General features: G+C 38.1%; 1 long non-coding RNA gene across 1 annotated transcript; it reads left to right on the forward strand.

Moving 5' to 3' along the window:
* Positions 1-3,216: 3,216 nt before the first annotated feature.
* Positions 3,217-15,141, forward strand: LOC308193288. Its single transcript, XR_013949523.1, has 3 exons — positions 3,217-4,444; positions 5,078-5,315; positions 15,070-15,141. It is a non-coding gene; the product is annotated as an uncharacterized lncRNA (long non-coding RNA).
* The last annotated feature ends 463 nt before the right edge of the window (positions 15,142-15,604 follow it).

A 15,604-nucleotide genomic window follows, 5' to 3' on the forward strand; every position in this document is an offset into this window, starting at 1 on the left:
TCAGATTGTTAGAAATGCTTGCAAAAGATCTTCAAACAACAATTTTTATCCTTTATTTTTATGTTTTGGAAAATAAATTTATTATAATAGATAAAAAACTGAATAACTATTTGACCAACTTTTTATGCAATTGTGCTGTTGCATTATACAAGACATGTATAGGTAAATCAAATCAGCCGATATTGTTTTATTTTGGCTTCAATTTTCATCCTAACAGCATAAGTATATATGTTTTCTGTGTATTTTATTTTGGCCACTGAGGTACTGTAATGGATGTACATTTGTCTTGTATGCATTACTAGGCCATACAGAAAATAGATTCCACAGTATCAATGCCTCCATCCAGAGCATTGTTAGATTTTGTTTTTATAGATGTAACTTCTGGGTCCAAATAATTCTCTGTTGCTGGTGAAAATAAAATCCCAGTGTATGGCTGATCCATGCCCATTTGTTCTCTTTGACAGTTCCTATTGTTTGTCTTTGTTATATCTGTCCTCCAAAACACTGAAGGGGTCTTGGAATAGAAACCGGGAGAGGAAACAGCCAAAAAACTTCTGACACCTACACACATATTAACCTTTTTGCAACTTTTGCCTGACTTTCTGATGTGAGACATGTCTTTTCTTATATTCTAGGATTTGAGAAGGACCAAAGAATTCTTGGAAACAGACTTTTAACAGAAGTACAATTTGTTGTTGTTGTTGTTGTTGTTTGTTTTTGTTTTTTGTGTCTGTCCCTCAAGAACCTCATTAAATGCCCACCTGGTTATATTACATTGTATGTTAGTGTGTTGGGTCCTTTCTTTCAGATAAATTGGTATTTTTACCATTAATACTTAATTACATAGAAACAACTTATTCTTACTTCTAAGACAAGAGGAGATGGGCATAAACTGGAATGCAGGATGCTTCACCTAAATGTCAGGAAGCACGTCTGTGCTGTGCAGGTGATGGAGCACTGGCACAGGTTGCTCAGAGAGGCTGTGAATTCTCCCTCTTTGGAGATCTTCAAAAGCCACGTGGATGTTGTTCTGGGTAACCTGGTCTAGGTGGTGATACTTGAGCAGCGGGTTTGGACCAGATGACCTTCAGAGGTCCCTTCCAATCTCAACCATTCTGCGACTCTGTGATTCAAAATGAAAATAGAACAATAAATAAATAAATCTACCTACCCAGAATATTTACTACTTTGCACCCTCTCCACAAATTATCTGATCAAAAGAACAGGATATGATAGATGTGTCTTTCACCTTTTTGACAAAGTAATATTCATTTATTCTTTTGCAATTTTCCTGCTGTCCCAAGAGTACAGTACAAAAAAATGAAGGATAGGAACATGAATCACAGATAACGTAATCTGAAAAAGACAGCAGTGCATACTTAGGAATTTTCCTTTTGTTTCAAACCTTTGAATTTTATTCACAAGTACAAGAAGATGGAATTGCCTCTTCCCTTCATTTCCAAGGACAAAGCCAAGGACTTCTTTTAGAAAGAGGTTTATAGTGATAATCCCCACCTAGTATGTATGCCTTTTTAATGAAATTTAATTTTGAATCCTGTTCAGCCAGGAGATTCTGTGCTGTTCATTCACTAACTGGACTTTTATTTTATTTTATTTATTTTATTTTATTTTTGTTTTGTTTTGTTTTATTTTGTTTTTTCTCCTCCTCCCTTTTGTTTTCTGCTGAGGCACCAGAACCTGTCTAGGAAGACAGGACTGCCATATTACCATTTCTTTGGTGATTACTTGGATGTTTTTCCATCTCAGTTTTAATTTACTATTCCAGAACATTACTAAAAAAAATAAAAATAAAAATGAAAATGAAAATAAAAATAGCAAGTTTTTGTGCTTGAAACAACAGCATTCAGAAGTAAAAAGGTGTTCAGTTCTCAAAGGGAAAAATAATTATCTAGACAAGAGTGATCTTTTGAAGTAATTCCCTTAATATCTATATCTTGTTTGGTACCAATTTCAAGATAAAAGTTTATGTATAGATTTTAAGGGTATCATACAAAATCAGAGGGCTTAATTTTTGTAACTTATTGAAGGAGCATAAGGTGAAGAGACAAATTTCACAATTAGAAAGTGAGTCACTTTTCACCTCAGCGTTCAGACATTTCCCATCCTTAAAAATAATCCTTTGACCTATTTGCTATAATCCTTCTCTCTAACAACTTCAACTTCATTTAGCATCCTATTGCATCCCCTGCCTTTCTGTACAGAATTTCTCCTGATCTTTTCTCTCTGACCCATTTTGCTCTCCAGCTAATGCCAGTAGCCCTGCAGCTTTTATTTTCTTCTTACCTCTTTTGCTCCTGACTTCCTCCATGCTCTGCTCTGTTCCTGGAATAATGATCAGCGGCAGTAACACCAGCTCTCCAACCATTATAACAAGGTTTCTTCTATGGCAAAGCTTGCCAAAGTCTAACTTGTCAATATCACCTCATCGTTTACAAAGTTTACAATAAAACCCTGCAAACCTCCTCCCTGAGAGCTTGTCTACTACCTGATATAGGCCATGAATCCATGCATGTCCCATTGTGTCATATAGTGCACTGCCATTGCCTAAGAAATTCAACTAACTATAACACATATCAGTATTCATTTCAGTTGGCTGTAGGTACTTGAAGTGTTTCAGTTAGGAATTAGAGTCCTCAAGTCGACAGGAACGGTGGACATCGTTGGAAGCAAACCAATCAAACTACAGTTTAAATTGTCTTCTAGAGATGCACTTCTGATTTAATGTCTAAGTAGGATGGATCTGGATTTATGAGACTGCTTGATAACCTAATTGGCAAGTTTTTGCTGAAATAAATCAATGACTAGAGTCCTTATACTTTGGTTCTTGAACTGCCTTACTGTTTCTGAATGGGATGAGTAAGCCCTCTGAGTCAGTTCTTGTGCCCCAACAGAATCTCTGCTGACTAGCCAAGCAGCACAATTATGAAAAATAAAAAAATAAAATACATTGAACAGATAATTGTTATGACAACCTGTAAGGACATAACAATCACTGAACTTTTATATAAACAATAGAGCTATATGATTTCACTATTTTTCTTAAAGGTATTACAAGGCAAACCTGAAGGACTGCTAGTTCCAGAGACAGAAGTAGTTTTTATGCCTACATGATTCATGCTTAGGCTTAGGCTCAGTTGCAACATAATTCTGAAGGAATTCAAAGTCCTACCTCCTGGAAATATAACCTTCTCACACAGCTCAGGCTCTACTCATTTCTAAAGTCAAGAATATGACACCATACACAAGAGCTCAGACCAAAAAGAGCTTGCATAAGCAGCAATATCTCAGCACTCATAAAACAAAGTAGGGTTTGGTTCTGAGGCCAAATTAGGATACATTTCTCAAGTGACCTCCTGTTTTCCCTGCTGAAGCTAGATTTTTTTGTTGTTGTTGTTCATTTGTGGGTTTTTGGTTTTTTGTGTTTTTGTTTTGTTTTGTTTTGTTTTTCCTGCTCTGTTAAAGTGCAATTAGTTTAATTTAAAACCACAGTGGTTTCAGCAGAGAAGCCACAACAATAGTTGTCCTTCCCATCAGAGTTATTGCTGCAAATATGACTTTGCTCTGGAGGTGGAAAGACAAACAGGTTTCAGCTGCAGAAGAGAGAAAATGAGAAGCACAGCTACAGGAAGGTCTCTCCTGAGAGACAAAAGGACTCATCTCTGTTGCCACTGTCCAGCTGATAAAAGTATCTGGCAGCATGCTTTTCCTCCTCTGCTCCAACTCAAGTTTAAATACATACATATATATATATATATATATATAATAGTATAAACCAGCTATTTGGCACAATAATAAAAACAGAAACACAGCATTGATTCCAGCTGGAACTCATTATGGTTTCAACACCCTGCCTATAAAAGGACACCATTTAACAAGCTTAGGATGCTTTCTGACAAGTCATGTCACAGCCCTTGAACCCTGGGAAATGTACAGTGTGATCGTCTCTCGGGACCACAGGTTGATGGCTAGCAGCAAGGTTATGTTGTATGCTCAGAAAGCATATATATATAGTTTATACACACGTCAATAGAAAGATAAATTGTCCCGAGGCAACAAAACTCTGTGTTGGTTCTGTTCCAGGTGTTATCTATTGTAAAGACACTTACAAATTCCAGCAGAGGATGATGACAAGATTGAATTCAGACCAGAGAGTTTAATGGATAAAGTTGCAGTTTGAAATCATAGCTTCCCTAATGTGGAAGAACTGAGCACACTTGAGAGCAATTAATCCTTCAAAGCCTACTTTAATTTAATGTCACAATGAATGCATACCTTGATATTTACAATGCCAAGATTTAAGCAGATCCCAGGTGGCAAGACAGCATTTCTAGTCATCATAAAATGAAGTTTAATGATTCTAAATACTTTCCAGAAGTTGGCTGGGTCAGCTAAAAAAATGAATCTACCCGTGATACATATCACTGTAAGACATAAAAACAATCTTACTGTATTTTTATGAGCCTTCTATAAAGAGGACAAGGAAAAAAAAAAAGTTTTTCCCTTGCTATTAAGGAGGAGAATTACTTGCAGCTTTTTCTCCTTTTCCACAAGTCCATTAATCTTCTGTTGTAACTTCCTGTATGAAAAAATATCTATGTTTTTGTTTGTTTGTTTTGTTTGGGGGGGCGGGGGGAACTACTGCCTTTATCATCTGCTTGTGTATATAAAGTATTATGGTCCAGCTCACAGAGCAGAGCCAACTGAAATAACACTGATGATATAAGTTAAAGACACCCTGTAGAGTGAAGATACTGAAGAAAATCAATACTCATGTACAGCAGATCCCCTGACTTGGTGTTTCTCCTCTGTCTTAGAGAAACTGCCTCAAAAGTAGCATCCATTGAAATATTTTTTGAAAGTTGACCTTTGCACCATTAAATGCTAAGTGTTACGGTGACTTTGGGTCCTGTTATATATTTGGGAAGGCAGAATCTCTTTTTTCTTCTGTCCAATTTATGCCTCTACTAAATTCCTGACTGTAACTACTCAAATCTTTCTCTGGTGACTTCCACCTGGTTGGAATTTGACATGTGCTAACAGCTTCTTTTTTTCTCAGACAGTGAGATGTGCAGCTCTCTGGAGAACTGAATAAAAACATCCTGTACATACAGCCTGGCAAGAGAGCTGCTCTAACTCCTTTCTGGATCAAGCAACCTGCCTATGGAGAGGTGCACCTACCTCCCCTCCCCCCCCGAGCATTTCTTTCAGATTCACCTGGAGAAATACTTCAAACAAAAGCAAAGCAGCTGCAGCCATTGTTTATACAAAACCATTGCATTTACAGAGGGACAGAGGTATTTCAGTTATATTAACTAAATTAATAAGTTTTCTTGTGGTTAGCTGAGGAAAGTGAGGCTGTTCTGTCCTAATTCAACTTTCAGACCAGTACAAAAATGAGTAATGTCATTCCACTTATTTTTTAGCACCAGAAAAGTAGTGATACCATAGCGACACAAATGCTGAGTCCAGTGGATTTAGTAGTGATCCTAGCAGCCATCCAGTCTATTAACCTAAAGGTGACCTGCAAGATAGGTATAGAGGGACACTTTGTTAGGGAGTGTACTGGACAAGGGGTAATGGTGTTAAACTGAATGGTAGATTTAGTTTAGATATAAGGAATAAATTCTTTGCTGTGAGGGCACTGAGGCACTGGAACGGGTTGTTCAGAGAAGCTGTGGCTACCCCATCCCTGGAAGTGTTTAAGGCCAGGTTGGATGGGGCTTTGAGCAACCTGGTCTGGCGGGAGGTGTCCTCATCCATAGCAGGGGGGTTGGAGCTGGTCCTTAAGGGTCCCTTCCAACCCAAGCCATTCTATGATTCTATGATTTAAAATGGGCTTACAGTATCTTTTTTAAAGGGCCTTATGGATCATTTATTAAGAATAGACAAACTGGAGATTATTGCCTCTGGTATTATTTGCAGTAGTCTTGAAATCTAATGCCAAGCATCTCCAGTCTAACAGTTAAATAACAATATGTGTACCACTAAATTTATAGAGGATGCTAAATCACTTGTGATCTTCAGCATTAGCACAATACTACTTGCTACTAATAAAGTAGCACTTTCCATACATGGAGTTGAAAGCAACATCTCCAAAATGCCCACCTCAGTCAGATTATTGATTACAAAATCAATCTGAAGTTTTACAGGTTAGGTATACAGGATCTATGAATTTTCAGAAACCACCACTTATCGAAATGGGAGTAGTTTCCTTTTCAACTTTCAATTTTCAGTTCATATGTGGGCAGAAAAATTTTTGTATGCTTGTCTGTATTCATCAGATAGAGAGGTCTGAATTGCCTTACATTTCCATAAAGACATTTGCATTTGTTCTTGGCTTAGATTTGAAGTCAGAATCAAACTTCATATAAATATCCTAGCTCCTGGAGAGACTGGAAATATTCAGTTAAACTGTCTGCACTAAACTTAATTTTGCTACTGCACGTTTGTCTCTCTCATTACTTTGGGAAGTAATCAAAAACTGTAAGAATGGAAATTGCTTTAGGGGAGGAAGGCAGTCTAACTCACGTGTGATCTTACAACTTAAGGTATGAGAGATCCTAGGAAATCTGCAGTGAAAGAATGCAGTAACAAGGACTCTGAGGCTTAGATGCTTTGATAGATATGAAGGTATTATTTGTGTGGCCTGAAGAGTGAACTTTCTGACTAATTTAAAAGTAACTAATAAAATTTAAATTCCTTATCTTAACAGAATTAAGATTATGTATCTGAAGAATCATTCTAAATCTTGGTAGTTCCTAGCTTCATCTAGAGCCTTCCAGCTCACTAATAATCACTGAAAGCCTCAAAAACGTGTAAGGGTACAAAGATTTTGCTTGGAAGAGAGGAAGAGTTATCATTTGTAGCTCACAAGTCAGGAGCGGTAGATCAAGGTATTGGTCTGATTTTTAATTTCTTCTCCTTCCAGATTTGTCTTTAGCTGAATGATGTTGTATAAGATCATTTTATCTGATTTCTATCACATATAGGCAACCCAGCCACTCCAATGCAGCCTACATCTGATTTTCTTTGCCATAGTATTACCTGGAACCTTCCCGGACCCTGGTTCCATCTCTGTGTGTCAGAGTTTCTGGGAATTTAATACTTGTGGATTGCTAGACACAGTACAGACACTTAATAGTAGTACTATTAGGTGCTAGATCTATATCGCAAGTGCATTAATTCAGCCTCTTTTTTGATGCCAGGAATAATGTAATTATAAGTCTGTAAATCCCATAAAAAAATAAAACTCTTACATTTCATACATCATAAAATTAATTAATGTTTTCCAAATACATTTAGGATGATTTAAATACTAACCACTTTACCATCTCAAAGTATGCAAAGGTTGCTCTTGGAGTTCTCAGATCAATAAAAATTAACTCTGTTTGGTGCTGCTATAGCCCAGAAGTTTTTGAGACATTATGTTCATTAAAAAAATGAAGTCTTTGTTTTACTGAAATTGTCATATCTTACTAATGTAATTTGCCTATCGGCTTTTCACCAAACTTTTAACTTTCCAGAGCAAACAAATACATCAGTGAGATTAACTCTGTTTTGGCAACTTAAAATGGAAAGATTAAAAACCAGGCTCATACAGAGATAATTTGCAACTCTAACTCCAGAGAATGTATCACTACAGTGTCCTCTAGGCAAAAGATTTTGTCTTATGTCAGTATGGATGTTACTAAATCTTTGGATTTCATTTCACAGAAGGTACTCCTTCTCACTGCAGTGATAAGCTCTGAGACAATTGTGAGTTTACTATGTGTTCCATTTTTAAATTTCCCCAGCAGCAAGAATGTGGCATGGATAAATATTTTTATTGATTTTTTCTTTTTTTTGATTCCTGCCTCATATTCATGTAAAATTGACCTCGAGGACATCACTTGGGCCTCTGTAAACAGTCATCTGAAGGACTTCTCAGAGTTGGACTCCTCAGAGTTGAGATAAATAGCTTTGAGTTATTTCATTAGGATTGTCTTAAGATTTAGGAGAAATAATAAGTCAATCCTTGTCTTAGAGCAGAAGCTCATTCTTCTGGTGCCTTTGCATAAAATAATTCTTGAACTTTCCTGAAATCTGTGAGTAAGAGAACCAAATTGCTCCAAATTCTTCATAAGAAAATGCACAGAAACAGTAAATTGTTGGACATGCTGTATATTTCTGTGCTCTGGAGAAAAATATTCCCCATTAATGAGTCTTTCAGTGTGACTGGTAGAGTGGATCACGGATCCACTTCACGGATCTTCATTTTGAATGACCCCTTGTGGCAAGGTTTTGGTAGCAGGGGTGCTGCAGGGGTGGTTTATGTGAGCAGAGGTCAGCAGGTGCCACTTGTCTGATCAGAGCCAGCTCCAGCTGGCTCCAAAAGGGACCTGCTGCTGGCCAGAGCTGAGTCAGGGAGTGATGCTGGTTGGGCCTTTGGGAGAGCAGATTGAAGAAAGGGGAAAAAATGCCATGCAACAGCAGCTGGGAGAGAGGAGTGAGAAAATGTGAGAGAAGCAGCCCTGCAGCCCCCAAGGTCAGCGCAGAAGAAGGGCAGGAGGTGCTCCAGGCACGCAGAAGTTCCCCTGTGGCGAGGCCCCTGGTGGAGCAGGCTGTCCCCCTGCAGCCCATGGGTCCCACATGGAGCAGATCTCCACGCTGCAGCCCGTGGAGGAGCCCCCAGTGGAGCAGGTGGATGTGGCCTGGAGGAGGCTGCGGCCCATGGAGAGCCCCCGCAGGAGCAGGCCCCGGGCCGGAGCTGCAGCCCGTGGAGAGGAGCCCACGCAGGAGCAGGGGGTCTGGGGGGAGCTGCCGCCCGTGGGGGCCCCGTGCTGGAGCAGTTTGCTCCTGGGGGATGGACCCCGTGGTACGGAGCCGTGTGGGAGCAGTTCTTGAAGAGCTGCTGCCTGTGGGCAGCCCCCGCAGGCTCAGTTCGGGAAGGACGGCATCCCGTGGGAGGGACCCCACGGGGAGCAGGGGCAGAGAGTGACCGTGAAGGAGCGGTGGAGACGAAGCATCAGGGACTGGCTGCAACCCCCATTCAAGTTCCCCTACGCTGCTTGAGGGAGTGGGTGGGGGTAAGGTGTTTTTAGTTGGCTTTTAGTTTTCCCTGCTCTAGACTGTTAGTAATAGGCAATAGTTTACATTAACCTCCCTTATGCTGAGTCTGTTTCACCCATGACAGTAATGGTGAGTGATCTCCCTGTCCTTATCACAGCCCTTGAGCCCTTTTCCATTGTATTTTCTCCTCCATTTCTTTTCAGGAGGGGGAGTGAGTGAGTGGTTGTGGTAGAGTTTAGCTGTCCATCAAGGTGAAACCACCACACCCCTTAATGTATTAACTACAGAAGAAACAAGATAACTTGATGACTTCATGCAGAAGTACTTGTTACTGTCCAGAGGGTGTCTAATAGCAGCTTATTCTTCTGTCACTGTTGTTCCTGTAACAGCAGTCAGGTCACTGCTATCTGCTGCAAGTTAAAAAACATTTTAGGACAGCTTTAGTCTGTGTGGGATTTTGTGTTTTATTTGCTTTTGATATTTTGTTTTTGTTTTTAAATCTGCATTCAGGCATCTGTGTATATTGTTCTTTACAGGCAGCTTGTTCACATTCCTCTGTTTTTCTGACTGTCTTTAAATGCCTGCCCCTGTATCCTCTGCATTGCAGACAGTTGCTGTGGATTGTATTGATTTTAACTGATGCTGGTGGATTTGCTGTCCTTTTCTTCTAGTATAAATTACAGAAATGTCATCCATGCTCTGTCAAATATTTGGCATAACATTTCTACATATATAGAATACAGGAAGAACAGGTTTTGTAATAGCAGTAGTATCAGAAAATGCATTTTTATTCTTCATTGTATTTATTGTAGTTGCCTCAATTTTCTGCTTCTTTATCTAGTTTAAAGTGAAACAGTTTCTTAATATGATAAGCCATATCTAGTGATGAGTCTGCATTTTAATAAGTTTGTTGTTTAGAATGGTAACACCTTCAGCCTTTTGGAACAATTGGCCTAGTTCTAGTAATTTTCTTGGTGTATTCTGAAACTGGTCATATTTTCTATAAGGGAAACTATTAGTAGCAGTAATAGCAAAGTATCTTTTAAAAAAAACAGTGAAATTCCTTTATACAATAGAGGTATTATATATGCCTTTACTGGACACTTGTTTTACCTTGAATTAATATTGAAAAAAACAGTTTCATTTATTCACAATGCTCATTTTAGATATTGTTTATCCTTGAAGAAAAGAGCAACATGAGAAAGGTGATATGTCTCAATATGTGAGACCAAATCAGACCTATCAGCCTAATTTTATAATTCTTTCCTTGAGAGCAGACACATACATTTTAATTTTCTGTTCCAGTAGACCATGCAGAATGCATTATTTTTCTTCAGATACATCTAACTCTTTAGGCTGCAAAATCTCTGCCACATTCAATGTGAGTCGTACCTGGCTCATGTCAGATATATGGGGCAGAATGCAGGTTTCAAAATCCACTTTAGGCAGCTAGCTAAACTTAATCTCCATAGCTGTTTTGCTTTCTTATTTTTTTTTTTTTTTAAATCTTGAAGTGCTGAAAAAGTACCTCTGTCTATGTCAAGCCTCCCTGCTGTGAGTAGGGGGATATCAGCAGAGGCCCAATGTGCCAGAATGTACAGATTTCTCACTGAGGTGCCTGTGGGATTTGGTCTACAAAGTTTCTCAGACCATATCTGATGCTGATGAGAGCAGACACCCTGAAGGACGCATTTGTGACAGCAGTATCCACCTTCCACCCTACCATTTCTGTGCAAAGTGGTATGAATTCTCTTTTCATCCTTACAAGGTGAAATCTCCATCTCCTAAACACACTAGGTAGCTATTCTGGAAGGCAGAATGAGAATGGAGGAATGACATCCTCTTCCTCACCACTGAAACTGTCTCACCACAAGAAAGTAGTTCAAATCTCTTAAGAGCACAACATCCAGTATCAACAGCATTCAGTGAAATGGTGATTAGGGGATTCACTTGGGAGCAGCAAGCTGTGTCCAGGCCCACTTCCAGAATACTGTTTGTACATTTTCTAATTAAATATAAAAACAATATTATGATTAAGAACTAGACCCAGAACCATCGGTCTCTTTTAGCTAAGTGCCTACTGGTCAAATTATTAAAATAAGATCTTTATAAACCTTTCCATTATGGCCTGATGAGCTGTGTGAGGGACCTGTCTTCTCACCTGTAAAAGTGGCCTCCTCAGGAGCTGAAAATCCACCACTGTTAAGGTATTTTCAAAGTGAAGTGAGAAAAGCTGATTAAAATCTAAGGCAAATCGACAAATTGAAATATTCTAATTACCTGAGTTATGTGTTTATAGAGGTGTATATGTGCAAAAGCATGTATTGCTGCATTCAGGTGTACATTTGTTGAGCTGGGAGGAAGGTAAGATTTTGTCTTCGGGATCCTGTTAAAATGTCACGTCAGCAGTCATTTCCTCATTTAGCCTTGCTGGCAGCCTTTTGGATAACATTTCCTGCACAATTGCTTCCAACGAGAAGTTGCAGGCACCTACTCCCAGGCTGTGGAATGAAAAAGATAAAGGTGCTCTATAAACCCATGTAAGATATCTCAGAACAAAACAGAGGACCAAGACCTAAGACATGCCCCTTGTTTTCACCTTTTTCTCTCCAGCTCTAAGTGTTTATGCTGAGCTTCACAAGTGTTTTGGGTCTGTTCTGAAGTGGCATTTGATAGGAAGTTAGAGTTTCTTTGAAAGAAAGAAGAAATAACTCTCTTGTAGGGGGTGTAACATTTGACCAATAACTTTGCAAGCCCCCAAAAAATCAAGAATGCGATGGTTCTCTCTACCTGCATAGTGATAACTCTGCCTTAAATTTCTTCCGTTATCATTTACAGTGGGAGAATGGAATCAGCAATACCTGATGTTATTGTGGCATAGTCAGATTCCAGGAATTTAAGCAATTTCAGGTGGCTGCTGGCAGTTGACTGGTTTACTTAGGATTGTCACAACACTAAGAGAAAACAATGTAATTCTGAATAAGCTGAATTGTGAGACTGAGCTCCAGGTAAACTAGACTTACTGAATCACCTTACATTTTCCTTAAGGCAATCGCCAAAGATATCAGAAAAATCTGAATCTCAGGTACTGTTTGATCCAGATGAAAACTAATACAAAATCACTTTGGAGGTGTAACACAACTCTGTTTCGTGAGGCTGACTAAACTAAAAACATTTTTTTCTCCTGCTCTCTTAGAGTTTCTTACCCTTGTTTTCTGTGTGTTTGGTGTGAAAAGGCTCTGTGCATTCCCCTCATCTTTCCAATGAAAGCTGCCATCACCCCAAAGCCTGACCGTGTCCTTGCTCCTTTAAGGAACCTCCTGGCTTCTCCCTCTGTGGCAGAATTGCACCCAATGCTGTCTCTGCCTCTCTCTCCCTGCGCTCCAGAAATTTCCCCTTCTATGAATGCCCATTTCCTCCTCAGGAAGGAGCAATCTCACCTCTTCCTCGGGGGCTCCTTCCGGGGGAAACAGCCAGAAACATAAGTTGGAGCCTTCCCTGCTGCCCTGGAGCCCCTGTTTGATGCCAGGCTGGATCATAAACCACAATTAGAATAAAAGGCCAAAAAAAGTGAAATACGTTCACTTGGGTTGAAAACATGGTGATACACCAGCTTAAATTAGAAGCATAAATTCAATCTGCAATTGTCACCTAAGGTTAAGTTTGAAGTTTCAAGGTATTTACAATAATTATACAATGCTGACATGCCCTTTATGTTCAGAGAGTTTATTTTATGTTTTGGCTGAAATGCTAAGTCAGCACACTTTTATTCCTTAATGTTTTTCGATTCCTTAACATTCATTCATTAATTCCTTAATGCTCAAGTACTACTGCTTTAAAAGTAAGGGTTTTGCTGCAGTGTCCTGGCCAAACACCAATTTGGCACTTGGACAATTTTGCTTAACTAAACCAGAGTTTCTGCTTGATACGATGCAATTATTTGCTGTCTTAAACTGCTGTGTGGTGCTTTTCATTGCACTTCAAAACTAGCTGGTTTTCAGTGTTGCTGGTAATTAATTCTTCAAATTAGTGTAAATTCACAGCACTTTACAGAATGTGTATGTGTGTGTGTGTGTCTCTAGTAGACACAAAATCTAAAAGGTTGTCTTGGAATAAGAGAGAGCTGATAGAGAGAGCCCATTAAGTCCTTTTTCAAATTAGTTTTGCCAAAGAAGAAGAAAAAAACTTGTTTTTAAATGAACTGAAAGTTGCAAGGAAAGGTATCCAGTCCTTCTCACACAATTATCTTTCAGCTGACATTTGCTATATTTCAGTGAATGAATATTAATGATTCTCCAGAACAAAAGTAATGTAATAAGAAAAAGTTAACACAGTATTTTGGCCACTAGAATGCTACTTCCTGCTTGCCTAATAAACCTATTTCCTAAATTTTAGAGTAAAAACATAAATGTAAATTTAATGTTAACGTGATTTTTGTTACAGATCACACTAAGTTAGGAGCTTCAAGTTGAAACTTGTATATTTTAGGAGAGATTCAAATTATTTCACTCAAACAACAATTAGATTTCATTTCTCTGTACAACTGTTGTTACCTGTAATCATCATAGTTTTTAATTAGGTTCATTTTCTCACTCACAAAATAAAAATCACGGTGCATTTTACCCTCGTATCTTTATTAGATAGTTCAACATTAGTGTTATTTAAGTAGGAAATACCATTAATACTCTTGTCATGTTTTCAGTATTTCATCTTTATATTTTAATTTAAAGAACTAACATTTTACAGTTTAGTCCTGGCTAATGCTTGTTTCTCCTCATTACAAAATCGGTGGCAGTGAAGAGCAGCCAACAAGAAAACGTCAGTTATTCTGATTACAAGTCAGTCCTGATCCGGAGTACACAAACTAAATTATTGATGCTCTCTTGTCTTCAAATGGCTTGGAATCAGACCCTTTGAGAAGTCAATCAATAGCATCAATCACAACTGGGAATGAATAGCCAAATCAGTTGGTTAATCAAGAAATAGAATTTAAAATTTGTTTTGATGGTCACAGAAAATTGAACAATGCCAAGAAATACTGTAAATTAACATTTCGATGAGTTACATTCCCATACTGAAAAATCCATTCTGATTGTTTTATTTTGTTAATTTTAGGGAAAAGAAAGATTGAAATGAAAGTTAGCTTGCCCATGGCATGTAGAGAAAGTGTAGGATTTAGAAGTGTTTTTACATGAAATATGTTGAAATTGCTGTGCATTTAAAAGCAACAGAAACATTGGAGTCACTGGACGGGTGAGAAAATAACTATGAACACTGACTGTAATGTTAACATCTCTTTTTAATGGCTTTTCTTTTCTTTTTTTTTTTTTTTTTGTATCCTCATCTCCTCTTGCAACAATTTTAGGTTCTCAATCTTCATAGCATTTTATAGGATCAAAACCAAATTTATTTATATCAAATAAATTGGTATTAGGGTACTGTAATTGGAAAGAAAAACAGTCTTTTAATCTTCTGTAAGATAACATGAATTTATATGAAATTGAAAAAAAGATACCTTAATTGCACCTTAAATTCAAGAACAATTCATTACAGCTGACAAGTGCTACGTCTGAGGTGAAACAATTTTGAGAAGATAAACTGCTGGATGATACCAGTTACCTTCATCTGCTGAACACTGCTGTTATAAACATGTGGGTTCATGTGGTTGAATTTTGTGGAATCGGAGATTTACGAACAGATGAACAATAACAGAATATTTCTCTGTTTTACTGGCTCTCAATGTTATGCAAAAAAGGTTCCAAACAGAGTAAGCAACATTACATCAGCCCACACTCTTGAAGCACAGCCTTCCGGGTTGAAAGCACGAACAAAATGCATCACAGCTCAATTTGTCCAAATAATAATTTTTTTAAAAGTACATATTTTTCAGAAGTTAGTGCAAATCTTTTGAGTTTTATACTTGAGGAAAGATTAATATGAGGCAGTCTTCTGAAATTTTATTTCCCTGATATTTATTTTGACCCTTTTCCTTTTTTTCAGATTGTGTATTTCCTAGATCTACATCATATAAACTTATCATCTCATTGCCCATAATTTTTGCACAACATCGTTATTCATGGCAACAATCCTGTAGTTGATGTGAGGAACCAGATAAGAGCACAGGGAATTCAGCAGCTTACAAAAACACATTTTAGACTGCATTTTCTGAAAGTGCACTTTGGTGTAGGTTCATGAGATAACATTAAGTAAAGGTTATCAATGAAAAGTAAGGTTTCAAATCATATTTGCTTATGCTTTTCTTTAAGGAAGAATGATAATCATCCAGAGTGAGGCCTCAGAGGGTGCCCAGTGCTGCCAATGGACGTGCAGGAGCATTCTCTGTCTCAACTGGCTTCAATGAGAAAGATTGAGAACACCTTTGTAGATATCTGTTGCCAATAACTTGGTCTTTCATAGACCAAATTTCTTGTCTTTCATGGAAAAGAAAGTTTTCTGAATTGTCTTAGATTCTACCCAGAGAAATGATCAGGAGATGCATTGATGTTATATGCTTTGCACAACAAATGCATGAGAA

This window comes from Anser brachyrhynchus (assembly GCF_964034855.1).
Source record: "Anser brachyrhynchus genome assembly, chromosome: 3".
NCBI classification, from domain to species: domain Eukaryota; kingdom Metazoa; phylum Chordata; class Aves; order Anseriformes; family Anatidae; genus Anser; species Anser brachyrhynchus.